Below are 17058 nucleotides of genomic sequence, written 5' to 3'. Positions count from 1 at the left end.
CTATAACTTCGAATGTAAGTATTACGCGTTATACAGAAATGTAATGTAAGGGAAATTAAGTCAATAATTTATTAAATGTTTAAGAGTATCGTGAATAACTTATTGTAATAACTACTAGGTGTTTATCTTATTTTTGTATTGTAATTTATTTAACTTATTTCTGTTTAGAAATGTATTGTATTAATTTAGTTAAGTTTAATACTATTAAGCAATATTTTGCCAAAAAAGTTAATTTTTTAATGATATGACTTGATTTTCAATAAAAGTTAATAATCTTAATATTATTTAAGAAAAAAGTTTGTTATTATAAATTTATTATTTCAAAATAAATTATATGTAAATTTAAGATTAAATATAATTCAATTTTTACTTTCATATTATATAAATATAAACATTTATAATATTACTTACCGTAATACTTCTAATTACTTAATTTAATCAATCTCTTATATTAGAGAAATATAATTTTTCCATAGCAATAATTCTCAACAGATGCACTAGTTGTCAGCTAAAAATTTCACGAACTATACTTATAAAAAACAATGAATTACTCGTGTTGTAGCTCTTTGAACTGTCTATAAAATATTTTTTGATAAGTCAGTAAAACTCTTTTCGTAATCATACAAATTTTTTACAGAAAGTTTTAATAAGTCAGAAAAACTCTTCCAGTGCCGCTTCAAATTTTCTTTACAATATTTTAATAAGTCAGAAAAACTTTGAATAATTCTTTCAGTAGTCGCTCAAATTCACGGCAAAAAGATTTATTAACTCCGAATAACTCTTCTGGAAGAGTCCGAAATCTTGGAATTAATCCGAATTTTTATCTCAAATTCAGAGTATTTCCGACTTAGTAAGACTTTTTTTGACTTTCAAAAAAAAAATAAACATTCATAAACTGTTACTTATACTTTATAAGTAATTTTCCTACTTTTCTCCGAAAAATTTTTCCACAAGGGTCTACACGAGATTATGAAAAAATAATTATGTTTATTATGGAGTTGACTCGACAGAAGATTTCTGAACACATAATCGATTGATCAACCCTATGAACACCAATTAACTGCCCCATAAAAGGCGTTTTTTGATTCATTCGTCACAAATTTAAATTTAAAAAATTCAATCCTCGCAATCCATCGGAAATTAAGAAAGGAAACTTCTATAATTCTAAAAGATACTTTACAGAACATCCCTGTTGAAAAGCTCCAATAAGATCCCATCAAAAGCGACAGAAGCCACTCAGAAACCAATAAAATTTATGGGTTTAAAAGTGTCTTTTGTCGCTTTTGATGGGATCCTATTGGAAATTTTAAACAGGGATTGCAAGAACAATAATGAGACGATAACACCCATAGACACCAACTAATAGCCACGTAAAAGGCGTGTTTAGACTTATTTGTCACAAATCTGACTTTAAAAAATTCAATCCTCGGTGTCTACCGGAGATTAACCAATAAAACTAATGGTTATTATAGAGTAGACATGAAAGAAGATTTCCAAACCAAAAATCGATTGACTAACCCCATAGACGCCAATTAACATCCAGTCTAAAGACGTTTTTTTACTTATTTGTCACAAATTTGAATTTGAAAAACATAATCCTTGGCGTCCACTGGAGATTAAGAAAGAAAACAACTGGTAAATGAAACGAATACTCCGCCTAATATTCCCAGACCCATAATCGATTGATAAACCCCATAGGCACCAAGTAACAGCCACATAAAAATCGATTTTGACTTATTTGTCAAGAATTTGACTATTAAAAATTTACTCCTTGGTGTCTAGCGGAGATTAAGGAATAAAACTTTCCAAAATTGTAGAGAATAGTCTACAGAAGAATTCTAGACCCATATATAAACGTTTAACTCAATTAACCAATATCCTGTTACGTGAATGTGAAACGCTTTACGTAATAGTTACGGTAACTTCTCTTCTTTCCCGCTTCACAGCATTATTTATATTTGTAAAAATGCTTCCCGCAAGATAGACGGTGTGGCTTGATGTACATAAAATAAGCGAAAGGAAATTTAGTATAGACCGGATAGCTAAATGGTAGATTAGCCGACATGTATTCGGAAGGTTCTGGGTTCGAATCCCAGTCCGAGCTATCTAATAATTTTTTCTCGCATATTTTATAAACTTACATTAAGATAATCCTCTCCACATTCCATTTTCAATCCTTTTCTACCAAAATCCTGTTACGTGAATGTGGAACGCTTCACGTAATAATTACCGTAACTCCTATTCTTTCCCGCTTCACAGCATTATTCATATTTGTAAAATGGACAACAAGCGACAGCCCAATAAATGGCGTTTTTCAAATTATTTGTCATGAATTTGACTTCTAAAAATTCAATACTCAGTGTCCATCAGAGATTATGGAAAAAAATTTACGCTAATAATAGGGTAGACTTTACAGAAGATTTCGAGACGAATATTCGATCGATGAACCCCATGGACACCGGATGAATGCCCCATAAACTGTATTTTTTAACATATTTCTCATAAATTTGTCTTTAAAAAATTGAATCCTTGGTGTCCACCGGTAATTAAGGAAGGAAACTTTCGAAAATGGTAGAGGACACTTTACTGAGAATTTCCTAAACCATATTTGATCGATCAACCCCATGGACACCAAGTAACAGCCCAATAAAAGGCGTTTTTTGACCTATTCGTCACGAATTTGACTTTAAAAAATTGAATCCTATCCGTTCAGGGGAGATTGAGAAAAGAAACTTTTAAAATTTGTAGAGGATACTTTACAGAAGATTTCGAGATCTATAATAAATTCATCAAGAGCATGGACACCAAGTAAGAGCCCCATAAAAGGCATTTTTACTTATTTGTCACAAATTTGAATTTAAAAAATTCCACTCTCTATTCCTACGGGAGATAATAAGAAATAATTTAATGTTGATAATAAAGTAGAATCTACAGAGAATATCGGAACCGATAATCAATCGAGTGACCCTATGGACACTAAGAAACAACCCTATAAAAGCGTTTTATGACTTATTTGTCACAAATTTGACTTTAAAAAATTCAATCATCACCGTCCATACGAGATTGAGACAGGAAACTTCTAAAATTGGTAGAGGATACTTTACAGAAAATTTCGAGACCTATAATTGATTCATCAAGCCGATGACACCACGTAACAGCCCCATAAAAGGCATTTTTGCTTATTTATCACAAATTTGAATTCAAAAAATTCCACCCTCAATGTCTACGGGAGATAATAAGAAAAAATTGAATGTTGATCATAAATTGAAATCGACCGAAAATATCCAAACCGATTATTGATCGAGCAACCCTATGGACACTATAAACAACCCCATAAAAAGCGTTTTGTGACTTATTTGTCACAAATTTGAATTTAAGAAATTCAATCCTCGCCGTCCCTAGGAGATTGAGAAAAGAAACTTTTAAAATTTGTAGAGGATACTTTATAGAAGATTGCCAGTCCGATAATTGACCGATCAACCCCATAGACATCAACTAATAGCCCCATATACGACGTTTCTTGACTTATTTGACTTATTTGTAAAAAATTCAATCCTCGCCGTCCATCGGAATTTGAGGAAGAAAACTTCTAAAATTTCAGAGGATACTTTACAGAAGATTGCCAGACCAATAATTGACTGATCAACCCCATAAACACCAACTAATAGCCCTGTTAAAGGCGTTTGTTGATTAATTCGTCACAAATCTAACTTTAAAAAATTCAATTCTCGGTGTCTACAGGAGATTATTCCAGAAAACTAATTGTTATTATAGAGAAGACTTTACAGAAAATTTCCTATCATAAAATGAATCGATTATCCTCATAGACACCAATTAACAGCCCGGCTAAATGCGTTTATTGACTTATTTGTCACAAATTTGAATTACAACAACATAATCCTTGGCGTCCACCGGAGATTAAGAAAGAAAGCTACAGGAAAATGTATAGACCTAATTGATTAACCCCATAGGCACCACGTAACAGTAACATAAACATCGATTTTGACTTATTTGTCACAAATTTGACTTAAAAAAATTCAATCCTCAGTCTCCATCAGAGATTTAGAAATAACACTACTCAAAATTGTAGAGAAGAGTCTACAGAAGCATTCCAGACACATAATTGATCGATCAACCTAATAGACAACAAGTGACAGCCCCATAATTGGCGTTTCTTGACTTATTTGTCATGAATTTGACTTTAGAAAATTCAATACTCAGTGTTCACCAAAGAGTATGAAATAAAAATTCAGGTCATAATAGGGTAGACTCTACAGGAAATTTCTAGACGAATATTCGATCGATTAACCCCATGGACACTAAGTAACAGCCCGATAAAATGCGTTTTATGACCCATTTGTTACAAATTCGACTTAAAAAATTCAATTCTCGGTGTCCACCGGAAAGAAAGCAAGGAAACTGCTTAAAATATTTAAAAGTTATCTAAAGAAGATTTCCTTATACATAATCGAGCGAATTACCTCATGGAGACCAAGTAACCGCTCCAAAAGATGTGTTTTTCTAATTATTTCTCTCATATTTGATTTTAAAAAATCCAATTCGCGGTGTCTACAGGAGATTATGAGAAAAAAATTATGTTTATTATAGAGTCAACTCTACAGAATATTTCCAAACATATAATCGATTGATCAACCTATGGACACCGATTAAGGAAGTATAGGACGTACAGTTCGTTCTCTGAGTTTCATTTCACAATGCATATATATAGCTATAATATAGTACGTGACTTAAGAAGGATTAATTTTGTTCGAGACTGTACCTTTAGAAAACTTAACAAGTTTTTACTAGTGATTTAATGAAATTTAGCTCACCGTAATAATTTTTCATGCATTAAATAACTATATTATTATCACATAATTGATAATTTATTTTTAATTTGAATAAAATCATAAGTTTTTTAATTTTAAATATTTTTTAAAAAGTTTGGCAACGCAATAAATTTTATCGCGGCGGCGCATGCGTTGACTGCTCTATTCGTGTTTTTAATGGGTACGTGTGTATTATGTTTACAAGTAATGCTATTAAAAATATCAAAATATTAAAGAATTAAAATATTGATTATTTCATTATGTTATGTTTTATAATAAATAATAACAATTTTATAATATTTTACTTAACCTATTCGATATTTCTTTTAACCTATTTCATTGAAGCTTAAAATTTTCCGCGCGACCTACCATGTATGGCGTTGCCGTCAACATAACCCACATTTGCTATGGCTGACTATTTTTTTAAAATTTAGATTTTTCAAACTCAATTATTTTTATAAATAAGTACCCTCAACTTAATTGTATTTTTTCAATAATTTTTGAAAATTTTTTTTTTCTTACAATGAGTTTTTCGAAGCTTTCTCATTATTTTTTCATCATGAAATTTATTAAAACAAGAATAGGTTTCTGATTGGGTATGTCATTACAATGTTAAATGACCTGTTTTGAATCTTGTTTTATAAATAAACTATCAACCCTAGGTCTATGAAATTTTAACACAACACGTATTAAATATATTTCTATCGATCCTAAAAATTATAAATTGATCTTATTATTACGATTTAACTCCCATACCTCCTTAACAGCCCCATAAAACGTGTTTTGTTATTTATTCGTCACAAATTTGAATTTAAAAAATTCCACCCTCTATGTCTACGGGAGATAATAAGAAAAAATTAAATGTTGATCATAAAGTAGAATCTACAGAAAATATCCAAACTTATAATCGATCGAGCAACCTTATGGAAACTAAGAAACAACCCTATAAAAAGCGTTTTGTGACTTATTTGTCACAAATTTGACATTTAAAAATTCAATCCTCGGTGTCTTTCGGAGATTAAAAAATTAAACCTCAAAATCGTAGAGGATAGTCTACAAAAAACTTCCAGACCTATAATTGATCGATCAATTCGATGGACAACAAGTGACAGCCTCATAAATGGCATTATTTGACTTAATTATCATGAATTTGACTTTAAAAAATTCAATTCTCAATTTCGACCAGAGATTATGAAAAAAAAATTCTGGTAATATTAGAGTAGACTCTACAGGAGATTTTCAGATGAATATTCAATTGATTAACCGCATGGACACTAAGTAAAAGCCCCATAAAATTACTTCTTTGACTTTTTTGTTGCAAATTTGACTCTAAAAAATTGAATCCTCGGTGTTCACCAGAAATTAAGGAAGGTAACTTCTGTCAATTGTACAGAATACTCTACAGAATATTTCCAGACAATAATTAATCGATCAACTCCATGGACACATATTAACAGTTTCATAAATGGTTTTTTTTGACTTAATTGTCACAAATTTGAATTAAAAAAATTCAATTCTCGGTATTTACCGAAAATTAACAAAGAAAACTTCTAAAAATTGAGAAGAATACTCTTCAGAATATTTCCAGACCCACAATTGATCAATCAATGGACACCAAGAAACAGCCTTATAAAAGGTGTTTCTTGACGTATTCGTCACAAATTTGAATTTAACAAATTAATTTCTCGGTGTCCGCTGGAAAGGAAGTAAGTAAACGTCTCAAAATTGTAGAGGATAGTCTACAGAAAATTTCCAAACCCATGATTGATCGATTAACTTCATAGTCACCAAGTAACACTTACTTATTTGTCAAAAATTTGATTTTTAAATATTGAATCCTCGGTGTCCACAAGAAATTAAAAAAGGAAACATGATAATAGTCGAGAATACTCGACTAACGATTTCCAGAACCGTTATTGATTGACCAACACCATGGACACCAAGTAACAGCCCCATAAAAGGCATTTTTCGACCTATTCGTCTCAATTTTGACTTTAAAAAATTCAACCCTCCGTGTCAACCGGAGATTAAGAGAAAAAACTATTTACAAATGTCAAGCCTACTCTACATAGTATTTTCAGAACATAATTACTCGATCAACTCCATGGACTTCAAGAAACAGCATCAAAAAACTTGTTTTCTGACTTGGTTGTCACAAATTTAAATTTAAAAAATTTAATTGTCGGTGTCCACCGGAAATTAAGTAAAGAAACTTCGTAAAATATTCGAAAATAGTGTAAAGAAGGTTTCTATACTCATAATCGAATTAACCCATGGACAATAAGTAACAGCCCCATAAGCCGTATTTTTTAACTTATTTGTCTCATATTTGATTTTAACAAATCCAATCCGCGGTGTCTACAGGAGATTATGAAAAAAAAAATCATGGTTATTATAGAGTCAACTCTACAGAAAATTTCCAAACATATAATCGATTGATCAACCCTATGGACACCAATCAACAGCCCCATAAAAAGCGTTTTGTGATTCATTCGTCACAAATTTGAATTTAAAAAATTAAATCCTAGCCGTTCAGCGGAAATTGAAAAAAAAAAACTTCTAAAAGTTGTAGAGGATACTTTACAGAAGATTTCGAGACTTATAAATGATTGATCAAGACCATGGACACTAAGTAACAGGCCCATAAAAGGCATTTTTACTTATTTGTCACAAATTTGAATTTAAAAAATTCCACCCTCTATGTCTACGGAAGATAATAAGAAAAAATTTAATGCTGATGATAAAGTAGAATCTACAGAGAATATCCAAACTGATAATCGATCTAGCAACCCTATTGGCACTAATAAACAACCCCATAGAAAGCGTTTTATGACTTATTTGTCACAAATTTTACTTTACAAAATTCAATCCTCGGTGTCTACCGGAGATTTGTAACAGGATAATTTACCCTGTATCAGTAAAACTGATCACGCATGATAATTATTCAACGCAGCACTGGCGCGTCTCGGTCTTCGGGACCCATTAGCATTAAGTGGGGGAAATTTTGGGTTTCTTAATCAGTTGAGTAGCTGCGGTGAGTTAGAAGTAGTGCAGTGACCAATGCAGTAACAACGCTAGCCAAAACAGTCCAAAGAAGGAAGCCCGAGTTTCCAAAGCACAAAAATTACACAGGTATTGAGACTTTGATTCCTTTGATGAGCCAAGGGGGTCATATACCGGCTCATTAATTTTACTCCTTCTCATTATACATTAATTTTTTTCGATAATTTAATTGTTTATAATAATTTGTCAATAATAATTAATTATCTTAATTGATTTGATTCGCTAGCATTGTGAGAATTCCTTCTGGGGATCTTATACTCGAGAAATATTGTAGGCCTCTTGGGTTTGCAAGTCATGAATAATTAATATTATTAATACAGCTGGTTAATAATTATTAACATCTTAGATTGGGTTTAATAAATCTATTTTATATTAATCAAATTCTGAACATCGAGAAGGTCCCAGTCAACACGACATAGTATTTGGTACCCGAGGTTCAAACGTCTTACGCAGTTACGAACGCCGGCGCCCATTTTTGGCGCGCGAATTCCTTGTGAATTTTAGTACGCAGTAAGTTGTGAAATTAACAACTGGACCATTATTACAATTTATACAATTGAATTATCATTTATTAATATTATTTATTATTGAAAATTATTTATATTATAATAATTTTAGGAACTATTTTATTACTGGAAAATTAATTATTGAGAAATTGTGACGCAATTCGAAATTGAATTACCCGTGAATAATTTTTGGAAGTTATATTTTACCTCGAGATAAATTATTGTTTATTAATTATCCAGTCGACAATAACAGTAATAACAATTATCTAGTCAAAAATTACACGGGTCATTTTGATGAAAATTAATTAAAAACTGTAATTTCATCATTTTGGAAAAATTCGTTAGAATTTAATTAATTACGTGGATATTAATTTCGGGAATTTATCATTAGCTAAATCAATGGATGGAATTTTATAATAATATTTTATATAATCAATAATTAAATTTCGAGTGTTATGTACGCCCGAAAATTTTTCTTTTTATTTAAAATTCCCGTTTTAGATGGAAGACCCACCTATGCGCGAAAACCACCTTAAAATTATTATCGTAGCGACTGCCGACTGACCGATGGGGATTTCTGCAAGCTAAGCAGCGGAAACTCTTAAAAGAGGCGGCAACCACCGCCCAATGTCTTTTAACTATTTCAATTCAAGTATCTTCGTTAACTGGCTCACGTTCGTAGAGGCTTTTGATTTAATTTGCGCTGCACTTAGATCAAGCGGGTCCCCGTTTGTACGGCGAACGTGGTAAAATTAAACTCAGGTCTTTTAATTAATTTGCACTGCACTTAGTTAAAGCGGGCTGCCGTCTGTAAGGGCTTTTGTTCTAATTTGCGCTGCACTTAGTTCAAGCGGGTCTCGGTCATCCGGCAGACGTAAAATAGATAAGTTTATTAATATAAGGGATTAACCGTTTAATTTGCTCCGCATTTACATCGGTTTGAATCCGTTAAGTTTAGTTATTGTTCGGTTAGTTACGCACTTTTTCCTGCGGGAAACTGGAAAGACGTTAACCGTAAATAAAAGTGTAAAATTGCAATAAGTAGTTTATAAGTGTTAAATAAAATTATTGCGTAACGTGTAACTTCCTGATTGCTGCTGTTCTAATAAAGACCAACTACACGATTCTCAAGTCGTTCTTTACTGAGAAAGCAGCCCTCGATCATCCATTCCTGGCCCTCAAATTCAACATCCAGACTCAAGAGCGCTTCCAGCCGCCCTTCAAGGCCCGGATCAGTAAGAAACAAGTCATCTAACGGTAAGTGGAAAGTAATTTATTAAATTCAAGAAAATCAAATCTCTACGAAAATTCTCAGTCTCTTCAAAAGGCGTGGTATTTCTTCTCTCGAAAGCTCCCACAACAAATAATTTAACAACGAGAATTAAAACCCCTCGTTGTGTATTCTTAATAGTTAGTCCGATCCTCCACCGTTACTTCGCTACCGCATTTTTAACGCCTTCGGACATAACATAAGAGAACTGGTGGCAGCGGTGGGATTTCGAACACGAAATTTCTATCCTTCTCTTTGAAAAACTGAGGAATTTTTAAATAATTTCAAAGAAATTCTAAATTTCAAAATTTTTTTTATTTTTCTTTACTTTCGGAAATATTTTTGCGCTATTTTCTATTTGCGATTTTTCGAAATTTTTCAAAACCAATACAAAAACATATTCCTCTTGAAATATCTCTAGTATTTCCTAAAACAAAATTTTTTTTTTTATTAGCAAGTTGTCAATTCCGAAATCATCAAATATAATTTATACATACCTTGGATCAAATTTCAAAAATTTATTTTTAACATTCGCTGATCTCGGGGTTTTCGTATAATAGTCGATCGCATTGGCGACTCCGTAATTCGATACTCGCGAGCTCGTTTCAGTTCGAGACTCTCGTCAGCAAGTTTATTAATATCCTGAAAATAAAAGTCCAAGCATTATTACAATTGTATCAATAAATTGCCATCAGAAATCTTAATTAAATGAATACAAAAATTTTTATTTATTATTTTAAAATATCTCACTTCTTTTGGCATCAAAAAAAAAAAAAAAAAATATTTATATTCGAGTATTTTAAAGCCTAATTTCGACTTCTAATCTTATAGATCACTTTCTTTTGTCCAAGTGGCAATTATTTAGACGCGGGCGTCTTATAATTTGCTACAGCCGATATTCAAAAACGCGCCGTACAGTTGGCGATTCTCGTTTATCTGCACCGGGACTCACCTAAGCTGATTTATAACATTCAAAGGAAAATTCTAAAGCTTTATAAGCGGGACATTTCAAAACTGAATTGTGCGATAAAACAAAAAAAAATTTTTATCTAGAATTTTTTTTTTTTTTTTTTATCATTATTGAATTCCGTAAACAATAACTTAAACGAAGTTCATTAGTATTCTCTCATGTTTTTATTTATTTGCTAACCAGATTACTCTTATGGGAAAAAGAGGTAAGCGCACTGGATTAAATTACCAGTTACGGAAAATTCACGCAGAGTACGCATCTGGCAAAGTTTACCATCGCCCATTGATTGAATGGAATTATTGGGAAGAAAACTCAGTTCCTAGATGTACTTTAGACCAATTCCGTATAAACACTACCCGACCCCATATAAAAATAATCGAAGATACTCTCGATTCAGTCGGACACTTTGTTCCCATCGCGGCTATCGAACAAATCCGGAAAAATCAATCATCGGTAATCAATAACGCGACCAAAGATTCTCACCAGAACCCGCGAGAGGACGTATCAAAATTAGACGAATCCTTTAAAAATCCATTACCCACTTCAGCTTCCTAAACAACAGAATAATTGATCCCTATAACATTTTCAAAATAAACATGGCCAAACCACGACCATTCCGGTTAGAAACCTCATTGGCGGATGAAAAAATCGAACCGCATCACCTCTCCTTGGCTAAGGAGATGTTCGAGGCCCTTCCATATTTTAATGGAGAAGGAAGTAACGCGATCAGAGACTTCAAAGTCTTCGAAGGAATAGTTCGGAACTGGCTAACGGTTATAACATAAGATCATCAACAGCATTTCGCACATCGTCTTACTCAGAGAATTCACGGAAGAGCTCGCCGCATGATAGAACACATGGACCTCACCACCGTTGAAGACATCCTTCGTAAACTAGCTACGAAATTAAAGAAGGGAGATCCATATCTCCTCTGGCAGAAGAAGTTAGCCTCAGCTTCCCCAGAAGAAGGCGAGAACATTGAGGATTTTTAGAACTTTCGAACTATCAGCCGCTCACTCCTTATACGAGCATCTCCCGGACTTCCTGAAATGTCTGTGTAAAATTCAAAAATCAAAAACTCTTGATGAAATATTTAAGGCCGTCGAATCCGAATCATATCGATATCCTAAACGTCGACATCCAGCTTACGACGAACCATCTCGGGCTAGGATCTTACCACCAGGATCAGATCATTTTGGAAAATCAGGCCCAGGTCAGCATCGATCGCAACCGTCAAGAGGACCCAGATACGATGACCAAGGCAATTATCTCAACCAGGGCAGGGTTTTAGCCTACCAAGAAGCAAATCTAGCTCCCTATGATGAGTACTATTACTATGATACCTACCCGGATAACGGTTACGAAAGCCCGCTAGTTACATCGACGCTAGCTTATGCCCAAGAGCATCGTGCGCAGGGTCATCCTCGACTAAATTATCCCTATCAGTCCGGAAACCCTATAGGATATGCATCGAATTTAGCCTTCTTTCCTCAAACGGGGCATACGCCGAAAATGGTGCCTTTCGAACAGGACCTGAACCCTAAAGAGGAAAAACTACGTCATAAAACCGACCCGAATATCGTTTGTCACTGTCCATTTTGTCCTAAAGGAGAATTTAGAGGACTTCAGATGGTTCCTTTAAACGAACGGGGCGCCCGTCAACCAGTGGCAATAACGGGTGCGCCCTTCCAGCCTCCACGTGGTCAAATGCCTTATCCAATGCGACCTTACAATTCCCAATATCAACCACGTCCCCAAGGATACCGAACCTACCCATGGCCGATCATTCAAAATACCAATCACTCTTACCCCTCTCACCAGATTCCAGCTACTCAAACAACCCCTCAGGAAATCTTGAATCCAAACCTACAGTCGAATACGACCCTTCCTCCGCAAAATCTTTCCTCCCTTCCTCAAAATTCAACTCCGCCTCGAACCCAAGCTCAGGCGATATCAGCGAAAGATCTGTAAAACCGACACCCGATGCTACTTGTCTGGCCACGGGAAAGGGCCCCATTATCAAAATAGTCAATCAAGAACTTAAAAATAAAAGAACGATGGCCCTTCTAGATACAGGCTCAGATTATAACCTCATCTGTATACCGGCACTTCTCGAAACTGCGCTCTGTCATAAAGTAAATAATGTAATAATAGGAGGTATAGGTCAAAGCAGCATGCTAATCAAAGGAAAAATCATATTACAAACATTAGGAACCGAAATTACATTCCACATCATACCAAATCCCCCAGGAGGCTACAATGCCATCTTAGGTAACGAATTCTTTAAAAAAGAGCAAGCTAACATCTCATTTTACTGGAACACACTCGTGCTCCGTAAACGCCCTATAAAACCTATACCTATCATCATGCCTAGGGAATATCCGGAAAAACGAGTACTGGCATTAGGAATAGGCCCGAAGGTCTACCTGTCCTGCAACTCACTCCTTGGCGATTATCAACGGTTCTTAATCGATACAGGGGGGGACGTTTCATTGATTCATTTATTAGCCCTTGAACCTACCACGCCTATAAACACAGAAAATTCGATACAACTGAGAGGACTAAATAATTGGCCTTTAAAAACCAAAGGCACAGTCGATCTCAAGGTTTTAGGTTTAACAGTCGTATTTCAAGTGTGTGAAGAGGATTTACCTTTCCCTGGAGTCGGTATTTTAGGAAACGATTTTCTGGAACGAGAAAAAGCTGAAATATCTTATCATCAGCAATCTCTGAGTCTCATATCTCATCCGTTGAAAACAATACACTTCAGTCTCGAAACTCAGCAATCCTCGAGGTACACCATACCTCCACGAATGAAGATGACAATCTCGATCCCGATCGAAAACCCGGAAATAACCGAAGGATACCTGCTAAGAATACCTCTGCCTCAGGGAGTACTTTTAGGCGAAGCACTTGTGACCGTCGAAGACGAATTCGCTATGTGCATGGTAACCTACGTCACCAACGAGGCCCAAGAGTTAAACATCCCACCTCAGACGATCGAGGAATTCGAATTCGACCATTCATTCCGACGAACCCGAATCCTGCAAGTCTTCAAAAATAACAGATCCAAAATCCAGAATCGCCTACATCATGGATAAAGTAAAACTGAATCACCTATCAGAACAGAAAAAAGAAACAGTTAAAAATCTAATTCGTAATAATCACAATATTTTTCATATTCCTGGAGATAAATTAGGATGTTCCAAAAATTTTTCTTGTAGAATCGAAACGACTGCAGATATGCCTATCAGAATTAAACAATACCGATTTTCTCCCGAACAGCGAGAAGAAATAGCTAAGCAAATCGCGAACCTGGAAAAACAAGGGATAATAAGAGGATCTAATTCTCCCTACAATTCACCGCTTTGGATAGTCCCGAAGAAATCCACTGATCCTCATGTAAAGAAATGGAGACTGGTTATTGATTATAGACAACTGAATAAAATCAGTAGGGGGGATGCATATCCACTTCCGCTTATCATAGACCAATTGTAAGGAGCCAAAATATTCAGTGTATTCGATCTGGCCAGCGGATTCCACCAAATACCGATGGACCCAAGAGACGCTCATCAAACAGCATTCTCCACACCAGACGGGCATTGGGAATACTGCTGCATGCCTTTTGGTTTCGAAAATGCTCCAGCTCAATTCCAAAGGATGATGGATTCAACATTCAGTGGACTTAAATGAGTAGAACTGTTCGTTTATATTGATGATCTCGTCAGCTACGCGAAAACGCTCCCTGAACACGAAGCAAGGGTACAGAGAATATTCAATCGTTTAAGAGAGGCCGGATTAACCCTTCAACCAGAAAAATGTAAATTTTTCTACCCCAAAGTAGAATATTTAGGGCATATAATAACAAAAGAAGGAATAAAACCGGATCCTAAAAAGATAGACTCCCTTAAAAATGCCTCAATTCCCCGTAATCATACTGAAGCTCGTAAATTCATGGGTTTAGCAAACTATTATCGCCGTTCCATCCAGAAATTTGCCGAAAGGGCAAAACCCATTACAGATCTAACACGTAAAACTAAACCATTCGTCTGGACGACAGAATCACAAAAAACTTTTGACGATATTAAAAATGCCCTTTGTGAGGACTCCTTTTTACAATATCCAGACTTTAATCAACAATTCACCCTGGCGACCAGCGCTTCGGATACCGGGATTTCGGGAATTCTGAGCCAAAAGACCCCTTCCTCGCAAGAATCTACCGCGTCAAGTCCGGAACCCGAGGAAAAGATCGTCGCCTGTGTCTTCCACGATACCGAAACTCGTTATACTGAAATGGAAAAACAAAGTCTAGCCGTCGTTCATACCATACAGCAATTTAGGGCATACCTTTACGGAAAAAGATTCATCCTCATTACCAGCAGCCCGTGCGTAGCCTGGTTAATGGACAGCATAACAGTCACCGAAAGGATGGCAAAATGGAGGTCAAAAATTAACGAATACAAATTCAACGCTATTGTTTGACATAAAATCACGGAACAATATGCCGAGGGACTCTCCTATAATCCCAAAGGTCGTTCATTTCCAGAACTTGAAACGGAAGCCGATCCTCTTGCGCTTCCCTTCTCGGTTAATAAGAACAAAAGACTAACATCCAAAATAACCGATGACCAAGCCATCAACGCTGTGAAGAGACCAGGACGCCCACCCGGAATTAAAAACAAACCAAGAATTAATAGCGCACCTGAAATTCGGGATACCATAGCTTCTAGACTACGAATGCGCGCACAGGGGACGACGCGAGTACCCCCGAAAAAGAACTATAAGGAATTGGAGTCCAGCCAAGTCGAAGATGATGTTGAGAAAACCCAAGAGGGGGACGACGAGGTCTTTAAAATCCATCCGAACGTCGAAGAATCGGCGCTAGACAAGGGACAAGAGGGGGACGATAAATCAGAAAAAGATCAGGGAACACCTGCTGTTCCAAAGCCCCGTAGAAAAACTCAAGAACTTGTTAAAATGTTCGACGAAATGATAGGAAGACGTCCTATTTCTCAATCCAACTATCGAACAAAAGCGCTAGAAAATCTCGAGCGTGAAGAACTGATTAGCAATTATACCCCTCGCGAACGAGCGGGCCTAAAGGTAACAAGTTTAAGCGTCGCAAAAGAAATCCGCGAATCCCTGAGCGAACTTCCTTCACTCCAAACTGAATCCGATGACACCATCGAAGAATTTCTGAGAGATAACGAAGATATCTCGGAGCATGTAACCAGCAGCGAGATCAGCCCTGAAGAAGATGAAGTACCAACAATAGTCGATCCAGGATCCCCGGATCTGAATCTGACTCCTACGAACGTTGAAGCTAGTGCCACTTCAACCTCTCCGAATGAAAAACAAGGCTCCAGAATTACTGACTACTTCAGGAGCATGAGAGGTTCTCTCACCCCCTTATATGCTCGAATTTTAGTTCCAGATAATTTATCAGCCATGGAAATACGGTATGACCATGAAGCACGAGACATCGATACTCTGGACGAACCCCGGCCCTCAACTAGCCAGACACTCGACTTTGAAAATTTCCCAGTCGGAAGCTCGACGCGAAGAGAAACTGCTCCACATACGGCTGAACAACGATCAATTTCTCCGCCAAGCCTAAAAGAAGGCTATAAAAATTCCGAATCTCCAAAGTCATCGGAATCTATAATACTCGATAAGGAATCAAAATCATCGGAAGATTCAACTGAGCATTCGGATCAAACCAAACTTGCAACCGTCGAAATCGTCAGAAGGCTCAAGCAAAAGATCCGAGGTAACCGAAAATCCTTCTCCGTCAATAAATAACGGCGAACAAAGCTCAAGAAGAATTAAACGAACCTTTCCTCCAATTTCAATACGGGATCCCCCTACCTATGAGCAAATAGAGGACATGATGCAGAAAAAGTACTACCGAACAGATAACCTCTCCTCGTCAAGTTCAGAAAAACCTCCAGAAAGACAAGAAATTAACGTAAAGTTCGAAGTCAGTCGCGACGGTCTTACCTATGTGCGAGACCATCTGGTACACTTCTTGGCTGCCGATTGTGAAATAGTCAAACCCGTATCTCGGCTGCTCCGAGACCTTGAGTTTATTAAAAGCCCCGACCTAATAGCTGCCCATCCTAAAAAAGGGGAAGTTCTAATTACTCGGATAGGAAGATGTAAAACTTTTACAGTCATCGTAAAAGATCATCATTTCGAAAAAACGACACCAATAGACCTAATTGAAGGGCTACGTAACCTCCGCGCAACGATGTACGATTATCAGATTCATTCCTTCCGTTGCGCAAAGCAGGGGGACGAATTCGATGATTTGGATATCAGAAAATATTTAAGCTAAGAGCTGAGGGACTGTCCTGCAGTCATAACATTGTGCGAAGGAAACGTCGAGGTCCCTGAAGAATCTAAAAGGACCGACATCAT

Source organism: Cotesia glomerata, linkage group LG7 (assembly GCF_020080835.1).
Source record: "Cotesia glomerata isolate CgM1 linkage group LG7, MPM_Cglom_v2.3, whole genome shotgun sequence".
NCBI classification, from domain to species: Eukaryota; Metazoa; Arthropoda; class Insecta; order Hymenoptera; family Braconidae; genus Cotesia; species Cotesia glomerata.
This window is presented reverse-complemented; position numbering follows the sequence as displayed.